A 20,202-nucleotide genomic window follows, 5' to 3' on the forward strand; every position below is an offset into this window, starting at 1 on the left:
GATATAGGACAATTGGGATGCTAATGTACTGTTGGTGGATTTGTAAACTGATCAAAAATTCTGGAGAACAATTTGGAACTATGTCCAAAGAGCAACAAAAGTGTGCCTACCCTTTGATTCAGTAATACCACTACTAGGTCTGTATCCCAAAGAAATTATAAAAGAGGGGAAAAGGATTCACAAGTACAAAAATATGTGTAACAGTTCTTTTTGTGCTGACAATAAACTGGAAATCAAGGGTATGTTCATCAATTCAGGAATGACTGAACAAGTTGTGGTGTATGAATTTAATGGCATACTATTGTTCTATAAGAAATGATGAGCAGGCAGATTTCGGAAAAACTGGAAAATCTTACATAAACTGGTGTTTAGTAAAGTGAGCAGAACCAAAAGAACATTGTATACTTTTAACAGCCACATTGTGTAATGATCAACTATGGTAGACTTAGATCTTCTCAGCAGTACAGTGATTGTACCAGGAAATCAGTGATCAAAGATAGTATTAAAAGACTGAAAAACAAAAAATCCTCTCCACATCCAGAGAAAGAACTATGAAGTCTGAACACAGACCAAAGCATAGTATTTTCACTTTTTTATGTTTATTGTTTTTTTCTTTCTTGTGACTTTCCTCTTTTGTATAACCTATAGATTGCTTACTGTTGGGAAGGCAAAGGGAAGGGAGGGAGAGGAAAATTTTTACAAAAATGAATGTTGAAAACTTCTCTACATGTAACTGGAAAAAAGCACTGTTAAGATAAATATAACAAAAACTAATTCTGGGAAGGAAAGACTCTCAGTGTTTCTGGCCAAAACAAAAACAATTACCATCTACATTCAGTCTGAGAAATTAGGGTCCAAACATGACCCTGTGCCTCTAGCCCTAGCTTGCTGCCTTAGCCATATATTTGAATTCAGTTTGTACTTAAAACCTTCTCTCTTTGAATAATGAAAAGTAGTTTTGATTTGAACAATACATGTTGGGAGAATTTGTTTTATGTGTTTTCATACCATATCATGGATTAAATATCTATACCCTATCTGATGATCATGGGCCTTGTGTCTGAGTCTACCCATGAAGCCAAAGAACTAATCAGAGTAGAGCAGAATTACTGGAGAAAAAGTGATGGGAGATGCAGATTGGCATGGAAAGTTGGAAGCAGTATAGAACTCTGAGAAAAGTGGAAATTTAAGAGCTACAGTGAGGAACACAAATGGGAGGAATTTCCCTCTAGACTTTGACCTGCTCTTGACTATACTGCCCACTATTCACAAGTAATGAAAGGGTCAGGAGGACTAACTGGAATCCTACTTTGCACAGCCAGAGAAAAGCTGTGCCAGGAAGCGGTCAGAATTTTCTGGCAATGATAGTAATGTAAGCAGGAAAGTGGTGGTATAAGTCATCCCAACCCCCTTGATTTAATCAGCATAGCTCTCCCCTCCCGAATTCTGTGAATGAAAAAGCATCAGGAGGAATGCCTGCTAACTTGCTTGCTTTACAGGGGACCAGCCAATTGGACAGATGGGTCTAGACAACTGAATTGTATCTATCTTAATTTCTGGGTTTGGACATGCCTATGGATTAAGGACTTTCTAGGTTTGGGGAAAAAACCCAACTGGTGCATGCAATTCTACAACAGAATCTAAGTATATTATCCTTTTATTCTTTTTGTTAATTCTTCACCTAAGAATAATGAAATGTGGATTTTTTGGTCACTTCTACAGCTAACACTTTACTACATTCATGCAATTAGGCTACTTTGAAGTATGGTAGGCCTAACGAGAAAAAGATTTCTTGATACAAGTATTCAGTCAATAAACATTTATTAAGTGCCTATTATGTTCTAAGTATTGTACTGAGTGCTGGGAACACACACACATACACACACACACACACACACACACACACACACACAGAAGTTTCTTGCTTTCAAGGAGAGACAACTTGTGAACAACTATGTATACTCAAGGTATATACAGGATTAACTAGAACTAAAATCAAGGAGAATTGAGAAACAGCTAAAACTAATGAGGTGAATGTCTGCCAGTCAAAAGGAAAAAGGACTATGAGATTAGAGGCAAACCCTCTTCTGTTGGATGGAGAGAACCAACATTAGAATCACTATAGATTTACTCTAGGGTCTGGCCCAGTATGGTGTAGGGGATAAAGAACTGAGCAAAGAATTAGGAATAACTATTCCCATTACTAGCTTTGTGACTCTGCCTAAGTCATTTAACCTCTCTGAGCCTCAGTTTCCTCATCTATAAATGGAGTAGTTGGATTAGAACATTTCTAAGATCCCTTGGACCTCTAAATCCTTTACTCTTATAATCCCTTCTTTTCTACAAACTTCATGATGAACCAGACCAGGTCAGTTCCTTGTGTCTACCATTCTATTTTGCAAAGGTTTCTTTACTTTTTCTTCACAGTCATAGAATCAAATGATCATAGATTTAGATCTGGAAAAGGCCCTAGATGACTTCTAGAACAACCCTCCTCATTTAAAAAATTTAGGGAAAGAGATGTGAAGGGGTTCTTCAAGATCTAATCATTAGTAAATAGTAGAGAAAGTCTTTGAACTTGATCCCTTTGACTCAAATCAGCACTGATTCCTTTTCATCACTGTCATTCATTTTATTATTCTAGATTCCTATAATTAATATTGGCTTGTCTTTGCTGAAGGAGGAAGAGGGAATCCATAGAGGAAGAAATGGGGACTTGAGACAGAAGTTTGTTCCAAATACCTTGATAAAGGAATTAGCAGTCTTGTATGAATAACTAGTAATAATAATTTTAAGTTGCAGTTAGGTAGCACCTCTTTCAGAATAACTCTGTGAAGGAGGTTGTGCAATTATTGAAGTTATACATTATAAACTTCAGCAATTTTGTCTTCAGAAGACCTGGATACAATGAATGAGTGACATTTATCAAATCTTTTGGTGCAGGAGCATGTTACATTGAAAAATACATGCTTTTTGCAGGTTTCATTTGTTATTTAGTTCTTTTAGATTAATTTATAGGGCAGTTAGAAAGAAATGAACATAAACTGCAACTATAATTGATCCCCTGTGAAATTCATTTTTTGACCCAAATTTGGCAACTGGTGCATGCAATTCTACAACAGAATCTAAGTATATCATCCTTTTATTCTTTTTGTTAATTCTTCACCTAAGAATAATGAAATGTGGATTTTTTGGTCACTTCTACAGCTAACATTTTGCTACATTCATGCAATTAGGCTACTTTGAGTATCATAGGCCTAAAGAGAAAAAGATTTCTTGATATGTTTCTTGGGGGATGGCTGGGTGGCACAGTGGATAGAGTACTGGAAATGGAGACAGGAGTACCTGAGTTCAAATTCGGCCTCAGACACTTAATAATTGCCTAGCTGTATGACTTTGGGCAAGTCACTTAACCCCATTGCCTTGCAAAATCCAATGAATAAATTAAATAGATAGATAGATAGATAGATAGATAGATAGATAGATAGATTAGATAGATAGATAGATAGATAGATAGATAGATAGATAGATAGATGATAGAGAAATGAAAAACAAAGGATTCAGCATTAGGATGAAAAGGAAAAAAAATTTCCACACCAAAAAAACTTGTGACTGGCACTTAGCTCTTAAACTTCCTACCTGTGTGACCTTGGACAAGTTACAACCTTTCTTTGGTCTTGGTTTCTTCATTTATTAAGTGAATAATTTGGACTACATGGTCCCTAAGGTTCCTTCTCTCTTTAAATTGTTGATCCTTTGAGAGTATCTTCCATGACTGTTTTTCTAACTGGCCTATTTTTCATTAGTGTAATGAACTACTGATTAGAAAGCTCTTTTAATCAGTCATTCAATCAATAAACATTTTTAAAAGCACTTACTATTTATCAGCCATCATGCTAAGCATTGGGAATAAAAAGAAAAGCAAAATATAGTACCTGCCCTCAAGGATCTTACAGTCTATTTGGGGAGACAACAAGTATGAACAAATTATATAATGGAAAAATGGAAAATAATCAAAATTAGAATGACACTAGAATGAAGAAAGGTTGAGAAAAGCTTTTTATAGAAGGACTTGAAGAGAGTCAGGGATGAAATTTTTGTATGTTTTTCCCTTGACTAGTATATGATAGAAAGAAGACTTGAATCCAGATCTAACTCTGAGGTAACATTCTACCCATAGCATGGGTGTTCAACTTCTCCGGGATTATGCAGCTACTATTCAGTGGCAGAGATGAGATGTATTCTGATTTTAGTCCCAAGGTTTTTCCCTTGTTTCTTCCCACTCTAACCAAATTGGACAGAATTCATGCAGACTTGGTAACAATTTATGATTAGTTTAAACTATACTGTTCATCAACGGATTTCCCCCAACCCAATATCAAAGCTTCTAGAAATGCCCACAAAACCTTCCTCTACTTCAAGACAGCTCAGAAACCCCCTCAGAAGGATGCAGAATTATTTCTGGTTCTAATAATTAACCCTATTTTTCCTTTTTTTAAGGTAAAGTCATGTATAGGTTAGGAAAGAAAGTATCTAGGGAAAGGAGAAAGGGAATGAGAAAAGTAAGACCACTTTTTTATGTTTTATATTTAGAGTAAAAAGCAAGAGAAAATAATAAAACTTGTTCCCTAGGCTTAACTTTATTCCTGATAAAAACCTTATTAATATTCTTCTGAAAAAATAAAAAAAATATTCTTCTGACCACGTAACTATAGTAAAAAGAAAAAAAAAGCCCTTTGGAAATTCATGTGTATGCTATCTAAAGTGAATTTTGAAACCAGAATCACTCAGAATCTCAAAATTGGACTGGACCTCAAAGGTCATTTAATTAAATCCTTTTTTCTGAACAGAATTCCCTTTTTCAAAGTCCTTGATGAGCATTCATCTAGACTCTTTTCATAGATTCCCCAGTGAAGGGAAACCCATTCTCTCTGGAGGCAGCTCATTATTGCCTGGGAGAAGTATAACTGTATTTTCCACTTTGGGATAAAAATAACATCTGCTTTTTTTGAAACTTGCTAACATAAGATTTTCTATAGTTCACAGAAATATGTGGTAGGACTTGAAACAATTTAACTACACTAGCATAAGATACCCTCAGTGGAGGGTTTAGTGAAGGCCATCCAAACCCTCCTTTCCTCTCTCACTAGTCCACAAAGAATAATGGATTTGGAATTAAAGACCTAAGTTTTCATTCCAGCTCCGACATATAATGTGAAGTTTTAGGTACTACTTCACTTCTCTGTGCCTCAATACATTCATCTGTGAAATGGGTTATTAATAATGAATAATTATTCATTTACTTTCCATTTCATAGAGTTTTTTATAAGTATAATGATTTCTCTGACCTCCCTCTACTCAAGTGAAGGAGACTATACCTGCTGCTTGAGCTTCTTCAATCCTAAGGAGAAGAGGGATAAAGTTGAAAATGCTTGAGCCATCATTCTAGGATATTCCCATTTCTATTCATGGCCAGCAAATAGCTCCCAAATTCCATTTGATTCATTGTTATAAATTAGTTTTTAGAAAAGGCAAATAGAAGATTAAAAAAAGGAAAATAATATTGTAAAGGATATGGGAAAATTTGGAATTGTAAACTAATTCAACTATTCTAGAGAATAAAATGATGGAACTATGCCCAAAGGACAATAAAATTGTGCATACCTTTGATCCAACACTACCACTGCTAGGTCTATATCCTAAAGAGATCATATAAAAGGGAAAAAGCCCTACATGTACAAAAAATATTTACAGCAACTCTTTTTGTGGTGGCAAAGTGTTGGGGACTGTTGTGTGTGGGAATACTGTAGATTATCAGTACCTGGTGCCTTTGAGCATCAGAACCTTGTTTTACTAACTTCCATGGGAGTGGGAGAGGATGAGAGCGTGGAAAGGTATTTAAGCACTGGTGTTTTGGTAAAAAAAAAAATGGAGTACTTGGAGCACTTGGAGATCTTGGTGGAGTGCTTATCTCCTTTGTAATCCTTGTCTCCCACCCCTCCAGTACTCACCTGGGGTAGATTGAGTGGGTTTAGAAGTGGGCCTCTACAGCAAATAATTGGAAATTAAGGGGATACCCATCAATTGGGAAATGATTGAATAAAATATGGTATATGAATGTTAAGGAGTACTACTGTTCTATAAGAAATCATGAGCACTGGAGGGATTTGCATGAACTGATGCTGAGTGAGATGAGCAGAACCAGAAAAACACTGTACACCCTAACAGCAACATGGGAGTGATGTTCAACCTTGAAGGACTTGCTCACTCCATCAGCACAACAATTGGGAACAATTTTTGGCTGTCTGCAAAGGAGAGTACCATCTGTATCCAGATAAGGAGCTGTGGAGTTTGAACAAAGAACAAGGACTATTCCCTTTAATTCGGAAAAAAAAAAAACCCAGATGTCTTATGGTTTGATCTGGTTACCTCTGAGAATTCTGTTCTCTTTAAGGATATGATTTCTCTCTCATCACACACAATTTGGATCGAGGTACAACATGGAAACAAAGTAAAGACTGACAGAGTGCTATCTGTGGGGTGGGGGTGGGGGGAGGGAAGCAAGATTGGGGGGACACTGTAAAACTCAAATAATATCTTTAATAAAAATTTTAAAAAAAGAAAGCATGAACAGCTGAACTTTAGAGAAGCAAGGAGGGGTCAGGTAGGTGGCATAGTAGAGAGAGAGAGTACTCACCTTGGATCCAGGAGGACCTGAGTTCAAATTCAGACTCAGACACTTGATACTTCCTAGCTGTGACCTTAATTGCCGCGCCTGCCCCCCCCCCAAAAAAGCATGGAAAGACACGCATGAATTGATGCTCAGTGAAGTGAGTAAAATCAAGAGGACACTGTAAACATTAACATTGGGGGAAGCTAGGTGGCACAGTGGATAAAGCACCAGCCCTGGAGTCACGAGGACCTGAGTTCAAATTTGAGCTCAGACACTTAATAATTGCCTAGCTCTGTGACCTTGATCAAGTCACTTAATCCCATTGCCTAAAATAAAAATAAAAAACACAACATTGTGAGATGATCAACTACAATAGATGCAGCTCCTTTCAGCGATTCAGAGATCACGGACAATCCTGAGAGAACTGTTATAGAAAATAACATCCACATCCAGAGAGAAAAAAACTATGGAGTCTGAATGCAGAGCAAAGTATAACTATGTTCACTTTTTTAAAGTTTCTTTGTGTTTTTCTTTATGACTCATGAGTTTTTCCCCTTAGTTTTAATTCCTCTTTCATAATATGTCTAATTTAGAAATATGTCAATCACAATTGTACATGTACAACTTTTACCAGCTTATTTGCTGCCATGGGGAGATGGAAAGGAAAGGTGATAGAAAAATATGGAACTCATAAACTTGCAAATGGATAAATGTTGATACTTTTGTATGTAATTGGAAAATACAATAAAATTTAAAGAAAAGCTAAAAGAAAACCCAAATTCCCCCATTATCTATTTTGAGAAAACAAAAACGAAGAGCAACTAGGTAGATAGAGTGCCAGGCTTAGAGTCAGGAAGACTTACCTTCCTGATTCAAATCTGATCTCAAACATTTACTAGCTATGTGTCCCTGAATCATTATTTTTTTGTTGTTTTTTGCAAGGCAATGGGATTAAAGTGATTTGCCCAAGGTAGCACAGCTAGGTAATTATTAAGTAATTGGGTATTATTAAGGCCAGATTTGAACTCAGGTTCTCCTGACTCCAGAGATCATGTTCTATCCACTGTGGCACCTAGCCTCACCCTGAATCATTCATTTACCTCTGTTTTCCTCAGTTTCCTCATTTATAAAATGAGCTAGGGAAGAAAAAGGCAAGATACTCTGGTATCTTTATCAAGAAAACTCCAAATAAGATCATGGAGAGTCAGACATGACTAAAACTAAACAGTATTAGCATTTATTTTGTAGATATAGCAAAAAGAGAGGTAGTCACTAAAGAGAACTATGTAGGAGATTACAGTCTTCCCCTTTACCATTCTGGTCCCTGGGGAGAGTGAACTGGCCTAACATAGTTTCTCCACAGCAAAAGTTAACATCAATTTCATGTCCAAGTGCAACATCACTGGAGGGTGAATCCTTGTCTCAGCTATCAATGAGCTGGATCCTGAAAATTGTTCCTAAAATTGGGACTGGATTGGCTGGAACCCAATATGAACTCTATTACTGGATTACTTGTTGATTTGAATTGATTTACATACCTAAAGGATAAATATACATACATACATACATATACATTTGTATGTGCGCTTGTGATCATTCATACTGATGAGACTTGTTTCATTCTTTGTGATTATATCCCTGGGACATACATAGGACTAGCACATAGAGGATAATAAAAACTTATTGATTGCTTTAACTTTAGCTAGAATCCAGGCCTTTGAAATTTTCAGAAGGGCTTTTTCCACTCTGCTGCAATAAGTAGAGACTATCTTTAAATAAAGAAAAGGAGAATGTGATGAAGAAAAACAGAATACTAGAAAAATCCTATATAATCAGGACTAATTAATGACAGAAGAAGGAGGGAATGAAGACATGGATGAAGAATGAAGATTGTATAATGAAAAGAACTCCAGATTGGGCAAAATTCAAGGTTTAACTCCTCACTCAACCTGTAGAGAGTAAGTTACATAATGCTCAGCAAATCACATATTCATTGAGCTTCAGTTTTTTCACCTATAAAATAAAAAAAATGGATTAAATAATTTCTGTTTTCTTCAGCTCAGTTATATTTTTTGATTTTATAGTATACAACTCTGGACCCTTACAAATCTGCTTGCACTTTAATAGTTCTCTATATTTATATTTCTAAAATGTCTTATTCCAAGCAGCGAGTCAACAGTGGCAGGAGTTCATTGCTGTGAAATATATTTTTCTTAAGTACTATAGGCAACATAAGGGGCATTGCAAAAGATCATTTCATTTCCTGTTTTTCCTCACTAGCACATTTTTTCCACAGTCTTTTCCACCAGGGAACTGTGGCCCTAATTTTCCTAGCTTATCAAATGAAATATAGTGGGAAATTTCAGCTGTCACGTCATTGAATTTAGAACCACTTATTTGTTCTTCGAATGGTTTTAAGCTGGAAAAAAAATTATGGGTCATTATTGCCATCTCCTGGTAGACATGAAGACATACATGTAATAATGAATTCCAGTAGATTAAAATTGGGGGTAGGAGAACTTGTTATTTGGAAAATTTATTAATGTAAATGCATTTAAGATTCAACATCAATATAATTTTTATAATTCTGATTTGCTACATTAAAAATGAAAAAGCAAGATAAGATTTAAATAGCTTCAATGAGTCTGAGTTTAGATATAAGGTTCTGTCCAAGACAAATTGAAATTTTAGCGATTCCAAAATAGTCTCCAAGAAAAATAAGGTTTTTTTTTTTAATCTTCAAGTTGTATGACCAACATAGGGCAGAAGTGAGATGGAAAGAAGCTTCTATGGGAATGAGACTCTGACTCAAATTCATATTCCAAACTGGAAGTTGCAAGGCTAATTTCAGAGCAGATGTAAAAATTCAGAATTCACTACAAAAAAAGATTAGACAAACACTGAACTTTTAATCCAGACTTTCTTTCTATTTATACTGAGTCAGGTTGTCAAAGTGAGCTAATGGTGGTAACTTATGCTATTTGTTCTATATAGATAAACATCTTTAATTCAGGCAAAATTTAGAGATCATATGATGGCTATTCCAAAGCAGTAAGCCAATATTGATAATGCAAACCTCTAAATAGAGCATATTTTTTTTGCAAGGCAATGGGGTTAAGTGACTTGCCCAAGGTCACACAGCTAGGTTATTATTAAGTGTCTGAGGCTGAATTTGAACTCAGGTCCTCCTGACTTCAGGGCTGGTACTCTATGCACTGTGCCACCTAGCTGCCCCTGGACATATCTTCTTATTAGAAATGTAATGACTCTATTTTGAATTTTTTTTACAATTTTTCCCTAATCTTGCTTCCCTCCCTCTAACTCCCACAGAAGGCAATCTGTTAGTCTTTTCACTGTTTCCATGGTATACATTGATCTAAGTTGAATGTGATAAGAGGGAAATCATATCCTTAAGAAAGAAAAATAAAGTACTGTGCCTGATTGTTGCACTAATGGAATGAGCAAGTCCATCAAGCAAGCCCCCATGTGGCTGCTAGAGTGCAGTGTTCCTCTGGTTCTGTTCATCTCGCTCAGCAGCAGTCCATGCAAATCTTTCCAGGCTTCCCTGTATTCCCATCCCTCCTGGCTTTTAATAGAACAATAGTGTTCCATCACATACATATTCCACATTTTGTTAAGCCATTCCCTAATTGAAGGACAGTAACATAATTTCCAATTCTTTGCCACCACGAACAGAGCTGCTATGAATATTTTGTACAAGTGAGTTTTTTATACATTACTAAAATATTCTTAAGAGTAAACATAATACCCCCCCAAAAAAAATATAGACCGTCATGAGAAATAAAGGAAAGAGAAAAAAATGTATCTCAGTCTGTGTTCTAATACCATCAGCTCTGTCTTGGTGGATCACATTCTTTTTTTATCATCTTCTTTAAGATTCATATTTATTGTTCTTAAGTAGTGAAGTGAAGTTTGAACAGTAAGGTCTGTGGCGTGGTCACATCAGCAATGGCCAGCTCTTATCCATCCACGAGACCCAACTCTTTTAATGTCTTAGAGAGATTTGGCCTTGTTCGGTCTTCAATGGAAGTTATTGTCTGTAAGTAAAGCATTCTGTTTTTTCCCTCTAATGTGGCTGTGATTGCCGGAGATTTCATCTGTAAGGAGGCATTATTAATTAGATAATCAAAAACTTCCTGCAGTTTAGCTGATGGAGGAAACTGGATATTTTGGGGAAGCTGGCTGCAAGCTGGGCAATTGTCCTTTCTTTCTGCTTCAAATGTATATGTGTACAGCCCATCTACATCATTAAATACCAAATAATTATTAAGGGGAATATATGCACTTGTGGCTATTTTAAAAACCTCAGTGGCACACACAGCTGCAATGACAGCATTTGTGGAAGCTACAGCTGGAATGATTCTTTTTACAACTCCTTGGGTTAGCCTATATGTAACACCTCTAATATTAAATTGTGATGCTCTCTCTAGTGATTTTTGGAAAATCCACTGAATGTGATCAGGATCATCTCCATCCAATGTAACTCCCTCTCCAAAAGGCTGTTCCTTGGGCCGCTGCATTATTCTTGCATACTCAATACAATGTTCTGGGAGCCTGGGCATAGATGCAATGATACACATGGGAAAATGAACCTGTGGTGGATAAAGTTCCAGTGTGCATTCAATGCAAACTGTCATTCCAGGTAGAATTACCCTAGCATTTCCTTTAAAACCTTCTGTTCCCCCATCTATCAAAGGAATAATGGAACTTGGATCTAATACATCATCTTCATAATTTAGAAGTAATATCAGTATGCCATTTATCCATCTTCTGGCAATAATGGAGTCCAGACCACATACAATGATATGAAATTTTCTATAGAAAGTGTCATCAAAATTTTGAATCTTGTTGAAATGTGGGGCTACAGAGCAATTAGGGATCCTGTCATTTAAGAATTCTGCAGCAACTTCAGCTTTGGATCTTTCAACATCCTTAGGTCTAAATAAAAACTGTCTATTTAGGTTGGAAATATCTATGGTGTCCATGTCTATGAGATGAATTTGTTTAAAACCAGACAGTGCCAGATTTTTCAGGAGCTCACATCTTAATCCTCCTGCTCCAATGACTAGCACTTTACAAGTATCTAACAAAAACTGAAGAGATTCAGTGCTTGGTTTGAAATCAGGGTGTGTGAATGGTCCAGATCACTCAAGGAACTTCTTTACATGGTTCCAGTGACCATCCCAGTCTCCAGTGTCCCCACACCCACCATCAACAGCCATTTTCTCTGCCAACAGCTCCTCTACTCTCCTTCTTTTCTTCTCCGGCTCCTCACCATCTGCCATATTGTTTCTCCCCCTCTTTAGATCACATTCTTTATGATAAGTCCATCAAAAAAGTTACTTCCATATTTTTCCACTGTTGCTGTTGCTGATTTAATTCCCTCTATCCATTCCTCCCCACTACCATATATTATATTTTCTCTCTCCTTTCACTCTGTCCCTCTTCTAAAATGTGCTGTAGGGTAGCTGAGTGGCACCGCAGACTGATCACTGGCACTGGTGCCAAGAGGCCCTGAGCCCACCTACCACCCCTAAGACCCAGCAACCACCCAGCCCTGTGGCCCTGGACAAGCCACCCAGTCCCAGATCCTTGCAAGAAGTAAAAAAAGATGTGTTTTATCTGATTATTCTCTCCTATGATCTACCCTCTCCTCTGTCACCCACATCTCCCCCCCTTCCCCCTTTCCCCCTTCTCTCCTTCTTACTCTAGATGTCTATACTCTATTGAGTGTGTATACTGTTTCCTCTCTGAGCCATTTCTGATGAGAGTGAAGCTTCCCTCATTCCCACTTGCCTTTCCCCCTTCCATATCATTGCAAAAGCTCATTGTAAATGTCTATATCTATATCTATATATAGATATACATATACATATATATATCTTTTACACTAAATATCTTTGACTATTCTACATCTCCTTTCTCTTATTCCCAGTGCATTTCCCTTTTAGCCATTGACTCCATTTTTATAATATATTATATCATCAAATTCAGCTCTCTCCTGTGCTTCATCTATAAAAGCTCCCTCTACCTGCTCTATTGAATGAGAAGTTTCATATGAGTATTATCAGTATGATTAGAAATGTAATGACTCTAAACAGTCATGGTAAACTCATGTCAATCCAAACTCCCAGGATATTCCATTGAAAAATATACATTATATTACAGCCATGATAGTAGTGTGAAGGCAGGAATTCCCAGCTCTTTCCCTCAAAAACTCTAAAAGCAATAAAATTATAACTCTAACCAAAATCTAGAGGAGCAGAATCCACAGAAAGACTAAGTGAACTCTTCCATGGCAGAGCCATGATGGCTGCAGAAAGCTAACATGATCCTGCAGCTTTTCCCTACCAAAGAGAGATGAAGCCTCTACTCTGACATTCATGCTACAGATACCACCAAGGAAAAGAGAAGATTCAAAGAAGTTTCAACTGCAGACATCATGGAGGATCTTCAGTGAGGATCTGTCTCTTTGGGGGAAAAGGGAAAGTCCAGGAGGTAGGAGACAGTGCAATCCAGGTCCTGACAGTTTAACAATAGCAGAAGTCCTGACAGTTTAGATAGCAAGCCAGAAGGGAGGATCTCAACCCCAAACAAAGTCTGAACCTTGAAAACACAGGGGTAAAAGACAGGACTGGATCGGGAGCAAACCACTGTTAAGTCAGAACCTGGACATATAGGAGGGAAAAAAACTTCTGCAAAGTCAAGGCCTGGACTGCATAGGCAATATTTGGCAAACCACAAGTCAGGGATCAGATCCCAGCCCCAGAAAAAAAAAGCCTGGATCTATACCCCATGTAACCTAGGAGCAGAACTAAAACAACAAAGATGAACAAAAAACTAAAAGAGCACTCACTATATAAAAGTACTTCACAGATAAAGATGACAACAATGCCATGTCTGAAGAGGAAAGTAATGAAAAATCAGTCTATAAATTGTATTCAAATACAAAAGTTCATCTAAGAGATTAAAAAGAATTTAAAAACCAAAGAAGAGAGGAAGAATAAAAATGGAAAAAAGAAATGAAAGTCATGCTAGAAGATTATGAAAAATTGATCAAAGCAATCACTTCCCTTAAAAGTAAAAATAACCAACTGGGAAAGGAAACACAGAAGCTAATTGAAGAAAATAAAACCCTAAAATTTAGAATTGAATAAATAGAAACCAATAAATTAACAAGACTACATGATTCATCAAACAAAATAAAAAGACTGAAAAAAATTGAAGAAAATATAAAGTACCTTTTAGGGAAAACAAATGACCAGGAAAATAGATCTAGAAGAAATAATCTATGAATAAACAGACTACCAGAAAGACTGGACCAACAAAAGAAACTAGAAAACACCATGCAGGAAATTATAAGAGAAAACTATCCAAATATACTAGAACAAGATAAGAATATAACCACTGAAAGACTCCACAGAACCCCCTCTAGAAAGAGAGCCCAGGATAAAAACTCCAGTGGCTATAATAACCAAATTCCATAATCCTCAAATAAAGGAGAGAATATTACAAGCAGCAAAAATACAAAGGAAACATAATCAGACTCACACAGGACCTATCAGCCTTAACACTGAAGGATCGGAAGAACTGGAATAGCATATTTATGAGAGCAAAGGACCTGGGATTACAACTCAGAATGTACTACCCTGCAAAATATATCACGTACTATTAAGGAAAAAGAATGGCTATTCAATGAAATAGAAGACTTACAGAATTTCCTGACACAAAGATCAGAACTGAACAGAGAATTAAATTGCCAAATACAGGACAACAGAGTTGCATTAAAAAGGTAAATGTAAAGGGGAAGGAAAAAACAAAACAAAACAAATGTTGGTCAACACCATCAAATTGTATACAACCCTAAAAAGGAAGATATAACACATCTAAATCTTTAGAAATTTATTTCTCTAAGATTAATTAAAAGGTAGAATATAATTGAAGAGAATGAACTTAAAGAATATGGGCATAATTGGATCTTATTTCTTCACTGAAGAGGTCCAAGATAACATCACTATGTTTGAGGCAAAAAGCCCTAAAGAAAAGCAGGGGTGTTTACTTTAAATTTAAGCATCTCATTATCCTTTCACCCACTTTAATTCCACTATGTTTAGCACCATGTCTAATGAGGGCATCTTAAACTGCAAAGACCTGAGTCAGTGTCTCTGTAACTTAAAATCATTTGAAAAGTTCTCAGTTGAGACTTCCATAGTTTCCCAGTACTTAGAGATCTTTAAGAAGCTAATTAAGATTAATTAGATCAGGGTTTGACTTAACCTGTGTTTCACTTAACAAGGGGTTAAGTACACTGGGTGGGGAGGGGGGTAAAGTGTGAAAGGAAATGAGCCTCATTTCACTTAACAAGGTGTTATGTATCCTGATCCTGGGTGGGGAAGGAGGAATGGGGGGGGGGGGGGGGGGGGGGGGGGGGGGGGGGGGGGGGGGGGGGGGCCGGGGTGTGCACAAATAGTTCAAGAAAGATATGGCTTTAGATGATACTTTGGCTCATGAGGAGGATTGTATGTACTTGAAAGATACTTGAAAAGGAGGTAAGGTAAAAAAAATGATTATAATTATAATTTGATGTAATGTGAGTAAATGCTGTTTATCAAGCAATCAAGCAAACAATCTGTGTTGATACCTTGACAAAATATGAGCTTTTCAAACAATCAGATAATCAAACTGTGATTGATGATACCTGACTAATAGTATTAGAGTGATAATTAACACTAAGGGAAGGTGCACAAGGGAAAAATACTCTAGATGCCTATACCCTATAAATTTTTAGATGATTTTCTTGGGTTCTCTAGGTATACCATCATATGATCTGCAAAGAGTGAAAGTTTTACTTTTCCTTGACAAGAGAAGGGACACAAAGATTTATTATTTTAAAGTCAAAGAAGGGAGAATGTGAATGCTGCATAAATTCTATTCAATAGATTTAGCCAAGAGGGGGAATAAGATACATTCCCACTTGGGTTTAAAAATCTAACCTAATCTACAGGGAAGGGGCTGGGGGGGGGGGGTACTGGAAAAGGCAAAGATAATGGAAGAAGAGACTGATGAAAGGGAAGGAAATGGTATAAATTAAAATAAACTGACAGTTAAATTTTTAATGGAAAAGTCAAAGGAGGAAGGTAGTAAAATTTTGATGAGGAGGAATAAGAGAAAAGGAAATAGAGAAAAATATAAATAAAGATAGCATGAAGGGAATACAGAATTAGAAATATTAACTGTAAATGTGAATGAATCCCATAAATGGATAGCAGAATGGATTAAAAACCCAAATCCTACAATATGTTATTTACAAAAATGTATTTGAAGCAGAGAGACACATATAGGATAAAAGTAAAAGGTTGGAGCAAAATATATTATGCCTCAGCTGAAGTAAAAAAATCTGGGGTAGTGATCCTAATCTCAGATTAAATAAAATCAAAAATTGATGTCATTGAAAGGGATAAGGAAGGAAACTATATCTTCTTAAAAGGTACCATTGGTAATGAAGCTATATCATTACTATACATGTATGCACCTAGTGGTATAGCATCCAAATTCCTAGAGGAAAAGCTGAATGAGTTACAAGGAGACATAGACAGCAAAATTTTAATAATGTGAACCTCAATCTTCCTCTCTCAGAACTAGATAACTCTAAAAACAAAATGAACAAGAAGGAAGTTAAGAGGGTAAATGAAATCTTAGAAAACTTAGATATGATAGACCTCTAGAGAAAACTTAATGGGAATAGAAAAGAATATAACTTTTTCTCAGCACTAAACGACCCCTACCCCAAAACTGACCATGTACTAGGGCACAAAATCCTTATGATCAAATGCAGAAAGGAAGAAATAATAAATACACACTTCTCAGACCATGATGCAATAAATTACATGTAATAAAGGGCCAAGAAACAATAAACCAAGAACTAATTGGAAATTAAATAACTTTATCTTAAATAATGGGTGAATCAAACAGAAAATAATAGAAATAATCGATTATATCCAAGAAAATGAAAATAAAGAGACATCATACCAAAATTTATGGAATACAGACAAGACATTTTTGAGGGAAACTTTATATCTCAAAATGCCTGTATGAATAAAATAGATAAAGAGGAGATCAGTGAGTTAGGTGTGCAACTAAAAAAAACTAGAAAAAGAACAAATTAAAGATCCCCAATTTAGTACTAAATTAGAAAATCTGAAAATCAAGGGAGAGATTAGTAAAATTGAAAGCAAGAAAACCATTGATCTCACAAATAAAACTGAGTTGGTTTTTTATGAAAAAGTCAATAAAATAGACAAAACTTTGATTAATTAAAAAAAGAAAGAAGATAATCAAATTACCAGAATAAAAAATGAAAAGGGTGAACTAACTGCTAATAAGGAGGAAATTAAAGAGATAATTTGAAGCTACTTTGCTAGAAGTATATGCCAATAAATGGATAATTTGAGTGAAATGGATGGATATTTACAAAAATGCAACTGTCCAGATTGATAGAAGAAGAAATAAATTACTTAAATAACTTCATTTCAGAAAAAGAAATTGAAGAAACTATCAATAAATTCCCTAAGAAAAAGTCTCCATGTCCAGATGGATTTACAAGTGAATTCTACCAAACATTTAAGGAATAATTAATTACTATTATACATAAACTATTTTTTAAAATAGGAGAAGGAGTTCTACCAAATTCCTTTTATGGCACCAACATAGGGTTGATGGCTAAACCAGGAAGAACCAAAACAGACAAAGAAAATTATAGATCAATCTCCCTAATGAATATTGACCAAAAATCTTAAATAAATTTTAGCAATAAGACTACCTCAAGTTATTGCTAGGATAATGCACCATGACCAGGTAGGATTTATACTAGGTAATCAGGGATGGTTCAAATATTAGGAAAACACTCAACATAATTGAACATATCAATAGCAAAATCAACAGAAATTATATGATTATTTCAATAGATGCTGAAAAAGCCTTTCATAAAATTCAAGATCCATTCTTATTAAAAACACTAGAAAGTTTGGAAATAAATGGAGTTTTCCTTAAAATAATAAATAGTATCTATCTAAAACCATCAACAAAAATTATATGTAATGGGAATAAACTTGAAACATTTCCAGTAAAATCAGGGGTGAAATAAGGATGCCCATTATCACCATCACTATTCAATATAGTTTCAGAAATGCTAGCCGTACAATAAGAGACAGAAAAGAAATTGAAAGATTCAGAGCTGGCGGCAATGAAAAGCAAAACTTTCACTCTTTGCAGATCATATGATGGTATACCTAGAGAACCCAAGAAAATCATCTTAAAAATCTCCTTGAAACAATTAACAAATTCAGCAAAGTAGAAGGATATAAAATAAACCCATATCAGCATTCATATATATATATGTGTGTGTGTGTGTGTGTGTGTGTGTGTGTGTGTGTGTGTGTGTGTGTGTGTGTGTGTGAACGTCAAAACAAGAGATAGAGACATTCCATTTAAAATAACTATAGACAATATTAAATACTTGAGAATCTACCTCCCAAGAAAAACCCAGAAATTTTATGAACACAATCATAAAGAACTTCTCGCCCAAATAAAGTCAAATTAAATAATTGGAAAAATGTCAAATGCTCATGGTTAGGTTGAACTAATATAATAAAAATGACATTTCTAGAAACCCTCACTAAATTACTTATTCAGTGCTTTACCAATCAAACTACCAAATAAACAATTTACCAAGTTAGAAAAGGTAGTAACAAAATTCATGTGGAGCAACAAGAGGGAAAGAATAGCAAGGGATCTTATGGGGAAAAAATATAAAGCAAAGTAGTCTAGCTCTACCAGATCTAAAACTATACTATAAAGCCACAGTCATCAAAACTGCCTGGTACTGGTTAAGAAATAGAGTAATGGATCAGTGGATTAGAATAGGTTCTAAAGAAGTCACAATAAATGACTACAACAATCTACTATTTGACAAACCCAAAGACATCAGCTTCTGGGATAAGAATTCACTATCTGACAAAAATTGTTGGGAAACTGGACAATAGCATATGGCAAAAACTAGGCACAGACCTACAGCTCACACCCTCTACCAAAATAAGGTCAAAATGGGTACAGGATTTGGACATTAAGAGTGATACCTTAAATAAATTAATAGACCAAAAAATATTCTATCTATCAGGTCTATGGAAAGGGGATAAATTTAGGACCAAACAAGAATTACATTATAAACTGCAAAATGAATGATTTTGACTATATTAAATTAAGAAGGTTTTGCACTAATAAAATCAATGTTGCTGCCAAAATTAGAAAGATAGCAGAAAGCTGGAAAATAATCTTCACAACTAGGAGTTCTGATAAATGTCTCATTTCTAAAATACATAGAGAAGTGCATCAAATTTATAAGGTCACAAGTCTTTCCCCAGTTGAAAAATGGTCAAAGGATAGGAACAGACAGTTTTCAAATGAAGAAATTAAAGCTAATCATATGAAAAGTTCTCCAAATCATTATTGATTAGAGAAATTCAAATTGAAACAACAATGATGTATCATCTCACACCCATCAGATTGGCTATGATGAGAAAAATGTAAGATGATAAATGTTGGAGAGGTTGTGAGAGGATTGGGACATTGATGCATTGCTGGGGGAGCTGTGAACAGATCCAACCTTTCCGGAGAGCAATATGGAACTATGCCCAAAGAGCAATAAAACTGTTCTTACCCCTTGACCAAGCAATTCCAATTCTAGGTCTATATCCAGAAGAAACTGTAAAAAAAAGGGAAAAGTCCTACATGTTCCAAAATATTCATAGCAGCTCTTTTTGTAGTGGCAAAGAATTGGAAATTAAGGCAATGCCCATCAGTTGGGGAATGGCAAAACAAATTATGGTACCTGAATACTATGGAATACTATTGTTCTATAAGAAACCATAAAAGGCTGAACTCTAGAGAAGCATAGAATATGTTACAGGATCTAATGATGGGCGAAGGGAGGAGGACCAAGACAGCAATGTACACATCAACAACAGCACTGTGAGATGATCAACCTTGAGGGAAGCAGCTTCTCTTAGCAGTGCAGAGAGCTAAGACAACTGTATTAGACTGGTTATGGATTATATTATCCTTATCCAGAGGAAGAAAAACAAAACAAACACACACACACACACACACACACACACACACACACACACACACACACACTTCTGAATCTGATGAACATTTTATTTTTCAATTAGCAATAATCACACCTCAGATGGACCTCATTGGCTACGATACTGCCACTGCGCAAAGCTTGGTGAACATTTTATAAAAATTATCTCTTATGTATCTCTTTCCCTTAATCTTAATTCCTCATACTGAAAAGTACTAATTTGTAAATATGTTTATCAGAATATGTAGGTACAATGCTGTATACCACCAAGGGGAGGGGAGTGGGAAAGGAAGGTGGAAGGAAATTTTGTAACTTAAAAAATATGCATGTGCAGACGGATGAAAATAAATAAATAATTTTTTTT

At 35.7% G+C, this 20,202-nt stretch overlaps 2 pseudogenes; both read right to left on the minus strand.

Moving 5' to 3' along the window:
• Nucleotides 1-10,580: 10,580 nt before the first annotated feature.
• On the minus strand, nt 10,581-11,986 carry LOC141493930 (NEDD8-activating enzyme E1 catalytic subunit pseudogene; annotated as a pseudogene).
• Nucleotides 11,987-19,903: 7,917 nt separating this feature from the next.
• Nucleotides 19,904-19,980, minus strand: LOC141494613 (U4 spliceosomal RNA; annotated as a pseudogene).
• Nucleotides 19,981-20,202: the final 222 nt, after the last annotated feature.

Source organism: Macrotis lagotis, chromosome 7, assembly GCF_037893015.1.
Source record: "Macrotis lagotis isolate mMagLag1 chromosome 7, bilby.v1.9.chrom.fasta, whole genome shotgun sequence".
Lineage (NCBI taxonomy): Eukaryota > Metazoa > Chordata > Mammalia > Peramelemorphia > Peramelidae > Macrotis > Macrotis lagotis.